This window comes from Leptidea sinapis, chromosome 15, assembly GCF_905404315.1.
Source record: "Leptidea sinapis chromosome 15, ilLepSina1.1, whole genome shotgun sequence".
In the NCBI taxonomy this organism is placed as follows: domain Eukaryota; kingdom Metazoa; phylum Arthropoda; class Insecta; order Lepidoptera; family Pieridae; genus Leptidea; species Leptidea sinapis.
The window spans coordinates 13,123,510-13,134,917 of NC_066279.1; the positions used below are offsets into that span (position 1 = coordinate 13,123,510).

General features: G+C 35.6%; 1 long non-coding RNA gene across 1 annotated transcript; it reads right to left on the bottom strand.

Moving 5' to 3' along the window:
* Window positions 1-8,101: 8,101 nt before the first annotated feature.
* Window positions 8,102-10,861, bottom strand: LOC126968365 (uncharacterized). Its single transcript, XR_007730191.1, has 2 exons — window positions 10,398-10,861; window positions 8,102-8,725 (listed from the first exon to the last, which is right to left on the bottom strand). It is a non-coding gene; the product is annotated as an uncharacterized LOC126968365 (long non-coding RNA).
* Between the last annotated feature and the right edge of the window lie 547 nt (window positions 10,862-11,408).

Genomic DNA, 11,408 nt, shown 5'->3' on the forward strand with positions numbered 1-11,408 from the left:
GTTTCTTTTATGGAATAGGAGGACAAACGAGCGTCCGGTCACCTGATGTTAAGTGATAACCGCCGCCCACATTCTCTTGCAACACCAGAGGAGTCACAGAAGCTTTTTCGGCCTTTAAGGAAGTTGTACGCGTGGGCCAAAAAGATTAAAGGCCTTTTTTTTCTTTTTATTTTATTTAAGATTAAGTACATTATTTCATAAAAATAAAGTTATTCTCGATGAGCTGCACCGAGACTTTAGCGCTGCAATTTCTACCTGGTTACCATTGTCTCTGGACTTCACGTCGATGACGTCACATCGTCACTTTGTTACGGTGTGCAAAACAAGCATCACTAGGATATTATTAGATATTAATAAATAAATATAGATTTATTTTTTCAGTGTTATAGATTGATGTAAGGGTGTTGTGTTGTGATGCTGAATATTATTATTAAAATAATGATATTTCAGTGAAATAATCTGGGTTAAATAAAAAAATAGTATTTATTTTTCTAGCGTAACTATTAAAGCGACATAGAACAACAGAACCTCTGTAGTTTCTGTAACTAACAGAAACAAAGCAGTGACAGCACGAAAATATCACGACATGTACCTGCACTGCATGAACGGTAGTGAAACTGCATCCGTACTGACATAACAGGACGAGTGCGAGGGGGTGAATGGGGTACGGGAGGGGATTTTACATTCTAGCGAGGTCCAAAAAGAATGTGGCCGAGTAGTTCAACAGATGACCCCTTGTCAGTCATATTAGACGCATGATAAAGTAACTTACAGTCCCTACGTTTCGTACGAACTCTCTTTAATCTTGACTACCTACGCACAAAAAAAGTAATATCTAAATTCAGTTATTTATACACGTATATGTTTAACCTTTCAAAAGTTTTTATTTACATAGACAGTACATACCTATGCTTTTAAAATCCGGTCACATTCAGTTAAAATTCTAACTGAATTTAATGCAAACAATAATTTGTATGCTGACCGTAACAGCTGTCATGGAACTGACCGCCATTTTTAATTCCTGTCATCAAATTACTGAGTTATACACCATCCGCGTTGGAGGATCTGAATTTGAATAATTCTGATGGAGCAGCGAACCATCATTTACAAAATATGTTAAGCGAAATGTAGGTATGCAAGTTTCAACAACGTGTTAGGAATATTAAGATTATTGGAATTTCCGTTTAAGCTCGTTTAAACAGTTTGTCTACATCTGACTGTATTGAATCTTTCAGAAACATCATTTTAAAATTGTTGAATCTTTTCTTACTGCTACAAGCAATGTCTTTCTATACACATTTATGGACATATCATTCGCAGTGTGATAGCAGAACGGCAAAAGCGTGCTTGAAGATAATGTAAGCACAATTTTCTCCTAAGTCGTGTGTCAAATGTCACTTTCCTAATCGAATCTGAATGAAATAAATGTTTAACGTTGATGCTTATTGACCAAGTATATTTTAAAAAACTGGAGTAAATGCGGCAATGTTAAGATAAAGCTGTTGATGCTTATTATGGTGTTACTTTTGACAAATTCCATTCGGCTTTGTTTCTATAAGACGTGATAATATGTCTATATGTATAGAACGTTATTGATTACAAGCAATGATTTTAAATTTAGTCTATTACAACAAGTAATGAAGTTAAGGAAAGTCGAAGAATTGGTAAATCTAGACATAACAGTAACGCTTGAAAATCTTGGAGTACTACGGTACCATGCATATCGCGAGTCTCTGCGACCCTGTAGCATCCACTGACGTATTTTAAATTACTTACGTAATTTACTTTTTGACGCTTGTGCGCACTTGTGAACATATTCTGACTATTTATAGACGCTTTTTGTAGGTTTACGTAAATATTTTTTTTTCATTTTCATTTCAATCAATGAACAGTTACTACAGATTGGTATGTGAATACGTGCTATCCTAGAGTTTTTGAAAAAGTTTCCGAAACGTCCTAGTAGCAAACTCTTCCTACAACGTGGAGTTTTTGAAGGCGTCAAATATAAAACTGATGACGCATTTACAATAAATAATCCAGATCTTACACCTTGTATTTTTTATTTCTGATATTTAAAGATATCTAAGCTTAGGGTTATACTATTTAATCTGGATATGCGGTGAATTCGTTGGAACAACTGCATTGTACAATGGTTCCACCTGTATATCTAATAATTGTTAAGAACTGTGTTACCACTATTCATACAAATAAATCATTTCATTTCATTTCCAAATACTGCAAAAGTGTGTAAATAGGAATATTTTTTTATGAAACAATTAATACGAGTAAATCATTCACATAATAATTAATAGTTGATATAATTAATGTTGTAGTATTATTGTTGCAGTGTTGGCAGGTAGGTTGGTAGGACAAGATGGACCGACGATCTGGTAAGAACGCCGGAATAGATTAGAATAAGCATAGTTTCTCAACCTTATTTTGCTCACCGCCCACTTTGAGAATATGTTTTTCCTAGAGTATTATCGTGTATTTTTTTTTGCCTTTTTAGACTATATTTTTTAATCTACCCACGCCCCATCTGCGCCATCTCAATGCCCCCTAATTTTCTCTGGGTCTTCTACTGCCCCCCCGAACGTACCTGTCTCAAACGCCCCCTGCGTTATCGCCCACGTTGAGAACCTATGGACCATAGATGAAGGCAGCGCAGGACCGATCGTCGTGGAGATCTTTGGTGGAGGCCTTTGTCCAGCAGTGGACGTTTTCCGGTTGGTGATTGTTGAGAATCCAACAAACATACGGTACAATCTAAGTTTCAATTCCATCTGCTGACGAAAATACCTTATTAATTATAACAAATTAGATTTTGTAGTACTATGTAGTATAGGTTTAGAAAATCTAAGATAGTTACGTATTTAGTATTACAACCGATATTAATATCATATTTGTGTAGAAGAAGAGGGCTTTTTGAGTTATTTATGACGTAGGTCCTACAGAATTCAAAAGGTAAAAATTGTTAAGAAATTAACATATTTTATACCTCCTGTTGCTTCTCAATATATTTTTAATTATTTTTGTACTTATTTTAGAATCTGTAATAATCATAATGTTAACAACAGGCACAAACGTAATATGCCTACTGCTCGTTCAAGTTAAGTTAGTAAGTCTTCTGCTGGCAATGTTTTAAGGCGACACTAAATGCCTGCGACCTTGAGCGATATGAGTTCACGGCTGCCGGCCCGCCATCTATGTAACAAAGCCAATATTTTCAAAATTCTTGGGTGGAAATCAGTTTATATGCTTTCAATCCTCGTTATTCACTACTAATCTGAATAAATGCACCTACACAAAAAAGTACAAGCTATAACAATAACTTTTCTGAGAGAAGTACCAAAAAAATGCGTCACGCCATGCCAAAAAAACTTGTTTAACTTCAAAGAAAAGTGGTTGTTCATAAAGGCTCGGCAGTGTTAACTATAACCAACAGCAAGCATTAGCAACCTACAAATAAGACTTAAGGATATGTGTAACAGGATTAAGTAGTGTTCATAGCTCGAAATGCTATACTTTCACCACAAAAGTTGTCTAAAAACACCATGTTTGCGTGTTTTCTGCTTACTCTTAAGGCAAAGGCCTTAAGTGAACTACGTGATCCAGATAAAATGTATATTTTTATGCACACAGTACAGCTTCGTGATTGACTACAATAGTAAGTGAAGTGACTACTATAATCGACGACATTTTAGTTTGTTATACTGTGATGATATTAGACACGAGACTGGTTATAGAAAGAGCTTCAATTGCTTGGGCATCCTTCAAATTGAAACACAAATAGTACTTTTGGAAATTTACTACCTGGGGGCAGAAAAGATGCAGCTAGATCTAGCTAAAATCCCGTGCTATCTCCATAGTTGGTATAATTACTCGTGCCCATAATGAAAGGAATCCAAAATGGCTGCGATACAGGTCGATCAGGCAGCGAAATAGTGATGTTATATGTGCGAGTGAGAGCGAATCATTTGTGGCTGCCATTTTAGATTTGTCTCTTTCTTGCCGCGGTTTATAACAACTTTTATATCAGTTTACCGTAAGTAATCATTAAAATTTCTCTAGCAATACCAGAGTAACTTACAGAACATCACGAAAATTTACGTCTTTACAAATAAACCTGGTATAAAGTTATACCTTATAATAAACCAAGAATATGTAAAAATTTGACTATATCGCTGACAACACTGTCAAGTGCCAATACGATGGTAATTCCAAAGTTTTCCGAATGTCATGTAGCCTTTCAAATAAACGCGGATAACGTTATATATAATAAACCAATCATAAGCAAAATGTCAATTTGTAAACATTTTGTATGTTCTTGGTTTAGCCTCGGATATAACTTTATACCAAGTTTATTTATAAGGCCGTAAGATTTTACTAAAAGCAATGTCATGCTAATTCATAACTCTTAGAATACAATCATACAGCTATTAGACAGAACTGATATATCAACATTTACCACATTGACAAGGTTAAAAGATCACGGACATAATTATAATGTATTTCACACACAAACTCGAGGGTTAATGCTCATATTTGATAAACTGTCTGATCTGAATATTGGGATCTATTCGAAAATGGCTGAAACTTTTCGATTGGGGTTGACGCTTTTTTCTTAGGAAATTAATACATTTAAAATCGGTGCCAAGTCCTAAACAAAATAAAACTTAATAAGTATTATAAACCGCCTACTTACTGTAATTATAGGCGTCTGCCCACTTGGGTTGTTTTGATCTAGACGAAGCTTTCCCGCTCAAAGTCACGCATGGCGGGTGTAGGTACCTACTATTTATTAAATTTGGCTTGGCACCGACTTCAAACCTATCAATAGCACATACAAAATATAATAGCACCTACTTAGATTAGATCGGTCTCCGCTGCGCTACTGCGGAGACCAACCTTAATTATGCAGCCTTAATCTAAGAGTAGACCTACCTATTGACAATACCTCCCCACACTTTTGTCCTTCCGATCAAGTACCATCTACCGAAAACCTACATCATTAAAATGTTGTTCACGTAAGCAAATAATTTTATTCGAATTAAACACTTGAAATTTTACTTTATTGAAGGATTGGCTAATGGACTCAGGTCTGCAGCATACGTGGTTAAACAGATTAGACAATTAACTGACATAGATACGGCGCGACTAGTTTACTTTAGTTATTTTCACAGAACTATGTTCTATGTGGGCAATACTGCCGATATGACTACCATCTTTCTGCTGCAGAAGAGCTATTCGCGCTATATATAACCTAGGTCCTGAAGAATGATTCAGAGCAAAATTTAAAGATATTAACATCTTGACTGTTGCCTCTCAATATATTCTTGATATGACTGTATGTTCATAGGCACATAAGTGAATTTGCTAGAAACTGTTATAACCATAATGTTAACACCAGGAACAAACATAAACTTATAATACCTACCAGTCAGCTAGGTCGAGTTAGTAAGTATTACATGGGGCGATGTTTTTTGTCATACAAAAACAAAGCCCGCAGGTTTTCTTGCGTCCGTTCTTCTCAGGTCTGAGGCATACTTTTTCGAATGGGTGGTTGTTATTGACATTCAAACAGTGATATCATATCCTATTTTGGATCAAAATATTTTAATTTAAAGTACAGATGTCGCTATGAACCTAAATATCTTTATCATTCATAAAATGAAATCTATAATTCTATTAAAGTTAATGATCAACTTCGATACTTTATACATAAGTTTTATATATGTATAATAAAATAAGATTAATCAATTGTACAAAACAAAATGAATTATCTGTTTGTATTATCAAAAAATATATGGTTATGATATTATAATTGTAATAATATTATTATACAAATGGTCTAGTTGACCAGCTAACGTCAGGGTGTTGAATTTGCGTGACGGTGTGCGTCCGCATTTATCCCTAACGTGAGAAGAAGTATCAATAACTTCAAAAATCATTTATACAAGTAGATCAAAATGATACCTATGGATGTAAAAAGATTTTACCACCACTTCGGAAAAGTTGAGAAGAAGTGGCATGAAACTCATTGCCACTATTTCAAATCTATATTTACAGTTACAATATTTTGCATACTATTTTTAACAATATATTTTGTAAAGTGATGCACCAAAATTACTCAAACGCTTTGACTTACTTGTGTAAGTTAAAGAAAGTGATTAAATCAAAAAAAAAGTAAACAAAAGAGTCACGAATGCAGTAGATGCGAGGACTTGTATATTCAAAGGCCGGCAACGCTCCTGTAATTCCTCTGGTGTTGCAAGAGAATGTGGGCGTCGGTGATCACTTAACACCAGGTCACCCGGAAAAGAAATAAGTTTACATGGTATATTTAGTCAAATGCCATATGCCTTGTTGAGTGCCCACCATAATACGGATATCGTGTCTGTACCAGGGCTTCAGTTATGAATTAATAATAACTGAAGATTAAAAAAAATAAGTCAATAATGCATTATTGGAAATTGGTTTGGATATATATATTTAATAGTAACCAAACGTTTAGGTTTAAACCAGTTAAACTGAATATTGCGAGGTTAATATATTTTGAGTTTATAATACACTGGCCTTCAAAAGTAAGTATCACACTTTTAAAATTGGTATAACGTATAAGTTCACAAGATATACTTTCGAAATAAAAAGGATTCCAAATAGAATTTAATTTTGTACATAAAAACTTTATAGTCGGTAACCTTCTTTTAAGAATTGGCTGAAAAAAAACTTCAAAAACAAAACCATTCCTTTTTCAAAGTGGACGTTTCCGAATTACAATTTTAGCATTCACATTTTTCTTTCTGTTTTAATTTTTTTCAAGATCGATTGGTCTTGTTTTAAAAATTTATCCAAAAAGCACATAACATTTATTTATCATGCCTCTTTCAGTTGAAGAATGTGCTAGGATCATGGCTTTTCTGGAACTAGGCATCAGTATGCGTCGCACTGCAAGAATGGTGGGTGTGACGGTACGAACGGTCCAGAAGGTAAGGCGAAGGTACGAAGAGACTGGACTCCATCTGAGGAGACCTTATAATGGCAGATCCAGGTGTACCAGTGCCCGAGAAGATCGTTATATTATTTCCACTGTGTTAAGACGGAGAAGATTGGATTAAGAGAAGAAGACTTGCTGAAGCAAATTTGAAACCCCGAAGACCAGCGAGTGGCCCAAAACTCGAGAGACAGCATCGAGTAGCGAGACTGCGATACGCCCGTGAACACATGCAGTGGGATGAAGAAGAATGGTCAAGAATTTTGTTTGCAGATGAGTCTCGATTCTCCCTTTACACTTCTGATGGAAGGCGAAGTGTTTACAGGCGACCTGGTGAGCGATACCATCAAGCCTGCATTTCAGAAAGAGTCCAATACGGTGGAGGCAGTGTACATGTATGGGCTGGCATATCTTCAGAAGGTCGCACAGAGCTAGTAGCCATAGAAAATGGCACCCTCACTGGGCAAAGATATGTTCAAGAGATTCTCAATGAGTATGCAGGGCCGTATTTAGCAAATACGATCGATGCTGATGCATGATAATGCCCGGCCACACACGGCTCATATCGTACAAGAGTATATTCAGGAGGTCGGTATCAGCGTGATGGCTTGGCCATCAAGAAGTCCTGATCTCAACCCGATTGAACACGCCTGGGATGAGCTTGGGAGGCTAGTCAGAAATCGCAGACCACCACCTACTACCCTCAGGGCACTAAAGCAGGCCCTGGTAGAAGAATGGGAGAATATTCCCCAACATCGGCTCCGAAACCTAGTGTTCAGTATGCCCAACCGGCTCGAAGCTGTAATCAGAGCTCGAGGAGGCAATACCAGTTATTAAAAATTAAATAACATGTAATCCATTTTAGTTGAATTTTTTTACACTAAACTAAAAATGTCTATTTTCATTGTTTTATCTTATTTAAGTTAAAAATATTACTAATGTATAATTTTAGTTTCTAAGAATTAAAGCCTATAAAATTTGCAACAAAACGTTTTTAATCTCAAATCTCTACCTTATATAGTTAAGAAAAAATAATTTGAAAAGTGTGATACTTACTTTTGCAGGCCAGTGTATTTTAGTTACACTATGTGATTTAAAAAATTAATGTACAACAATCATTCATTTATTAAATTAGAGAGAAACTAGAGTGAATTTTCGGTATTCAAAGTTTTTTTTTTAATTTAGTGGCACGGGTTGCAATTCCATAAGCTTATTCAAAGTCAATTCAGTGTGTGTTGCCTTTTATGACTTACGGTACACAGACGTGGTCGTTAATTATGGGCCTGATGAGAAAACTCATGGTCGCTCGGATAGCAATGGAGAGAGCTATGCTCGGAGCTTTCCAGTGAGATCGAATCAGAATTGAGGAGATCCTGAGGAAAACAGGGCAGGTCACAATATATCTGATGGACAGATTGGGGCAGAGGAGTCCTCGAATGGTGACCACGTACTGGAAGACGCAGTGTTGGTAGGCCCCCCACAAGATGGACCAACGATCTGGACAAGATTTCCGAATACGTTGGATGAGGGCAGCGCAGGACCGATTGTCGTGGAGATCTTTGGGCGAGCCTTTTGTCTGGTAGTGGGTCTCTTCGTACTAATGATGATGATGATAAAAGTCAATTCGGGCCTCAAGATGCCGAGTCAACGGGTCAGTCTGGACAATAGTGCAGGTACTTCTCTCATTTGTCTGCAGCCTGACTCTAGCAACTTCTCTTTAGACATGGAATCCTAAAAACAAATAATTATTATACACACTTATGTTAAGACGTTTTTCCTAAGTCTATTACAAACAACACAATGTCATCATTTAACCCGTTCTCCTTGACACAAAAACTCACCATTCGCATTTGAAGGTGAAAAATAGTTAAATTAACTCAGTTTAAGTATTATTAATTAATAACATGACGTCGATTACTTAAGAACTTGAGGCAATTAAGCAAGGTAACGTAAGCAATAAACATAATATTGTAGAACACGACTTGTAAAACATATTCCACTAAGTATTAAGTTAAAATATGTTATTAAATTAGTATGCCATGTTGGCCAATAACACAGAAATCTAAAAATAAGGTGGAAAAGTACTAATTTATTGCGGAATGACATCACCTATGCATACGTACATACATACATTGTATATATAAATATATTATTTTACTTAATAACGGTAAAACTTACATACACTTTTAAAGAAAAGTGATTGTCACTATATATCCACGAGCTGTGTTATAAATAAACGCGAAGTAAAGTTATTAACACTTTTTCGGCCTTACAAATAAACTTGGTATAAAAAACATACCGATGAATTGACATCCTCCTTTTTTTGAAGTCGGTTAAAAAATAACGGGTTGCTCTCCGAGAGTGCTGGCAGAAGTGAAAACTTGAACATTAACGTTGTGCATTTTTAAATATTTTGGAATGGTTAGGGAATAATGTTTTATTTTTCAGTATAAAAGTACTAGCATTTATGTGGTTAAATACAATATTCGCTATCGTTCAACAAAATGACAATTTATCTTACATAAAAATTTAACACTTCAGAATTACTACAATAATTATTTTACATGAAAAAGTTTATCTCTCAGAAAAATCGATTTTCATTCAAAATATCAACGACTGTCTTACGAATTTTCGATCAGGTCACGTGTCTTGAGGCGAGTTTAACATTTTTTATACCCATCCCAAGAAAAGTGCTCAACGCCGCTATAAAAGTTTTCACCTCAATAATAATTTTACCTTATAATAAACCAATTATATGCAAAATGTTGACGATATATCGCTTACAACACTGTCAATGCAATAATTAGTCTGGAGTGTTCCAAATATCAAGCAACCTTGCAAATATGAAATTGGAAAATGTCTATTTGTAAACATTTTTCACATTCTTGGTTTGTTATCAAGGTCTCTCTTGTTCTCATAATACCAAGCTTATTTGTAAGGCCTTTTGTCTTTATCTTACGTTTTTCACCACAGAATTATATGACATGGAGAATCTTAAACTCGGAGTAACTTTACACTGCGTTTATTAGTAAGACAGAATAGGTAGAAATACTTAACCTTCCGTAATTTTCGCAAATATACATAACTTTTTAGATCACCTGGCAGGTAGAAAGTCCCACTAAAATGACCTGTCTTTTTGGGAATATTATTATTTTGTCATAAATATATAGTATAAATATATCAAGTTCCTCAAATACATTTTTTACATATTTTTTCAAAATATTTTTGCACGCGCCTGGAAATGTAAAAACCCCACTAAATTGTCTGGCTTAATTTTTTTTATTTTGTAAACATAAAAACTTCAATATACATAAAATGCATGTTGTCTCGAAAATATATTTTTCGAAAAAATAAAATTTAATATTTTTAAGAATTTAGGGCTTTTTTTAGCCCCGCTACTTACCAGCCAGGTCTGCAGTTCCAAGTTGAGGTATATCAAGAGAGGTATAGACCAAGTTTTCAGCTTGCCTCAAATACCTACACAAAAATTGGTGCCAGCCCTCGGACTATAATCGGCAAGTGCCCCCGCGCCGCAGTACGGTGTAGATCGGCGCGGTTTTGCGCGCGCGCAGAGGCCTGTCAATGTGAATTATTTTACGTGTTTATACCTAATTAGATAGCTTATAATTAGGATGATATAATTTACGTGTATTAATAGATTGCCTATAATTATGATGATATAAGAGAATGTATAAGAAAGCTATTGAAACAAGCTATAAGACCATGCATAATAAACTATATTAGAAACAAAATGAGGGTCGGACTTGATTAGGGCGTTTTTTTTTAATGATAATAAGGGACGAGACGAGCAGGACGTTCAGCTGATGGTTATTGATACGCCATGCCCATTACAATGCAGTACCACTCAGGATTATCAAAAAAAAACAATAATTCTGAGCGGCACTACAATTGCGCTCGTCACCTTGAGACATAAGATGTAAAGCCTCATTTGCCCAGCAATTTCACTAGCTACGGCGCCCTTCAGACCGAAACACAGTAATGGTTACACATTACTGCTTCACGGCAGAAATAGGCGCCGTTGTGGTACCCATAATCTAGCCGGCTTCCTGTGCAAAGGAGCCTCCCAACTGGTACAAAGTAGCCTCCCACTGGTACAAAGGAGCCTCCCACTGGTAATGTGCCGTACGACTCTTTCGATTTTGGTGTCCCTCATTCATGGCGAAATGTGTACCAATATATAATAAGCCCCCACGTCATCCAACTGAACTTTTTGACAAATTGCGTGTCACCTTGTTAGTTAGCGGTGAACTCCTAAACAACTGTTTTAATGAAATTTTACACACTGTGTGCAGTTTGATTCAACTTGAGAGATAGGATAGTTTTTGTTTCGATTCATGATCCTTTATATATTTTAATTTCAATATTTCTGTATGATTACTACAAGAATATTGAA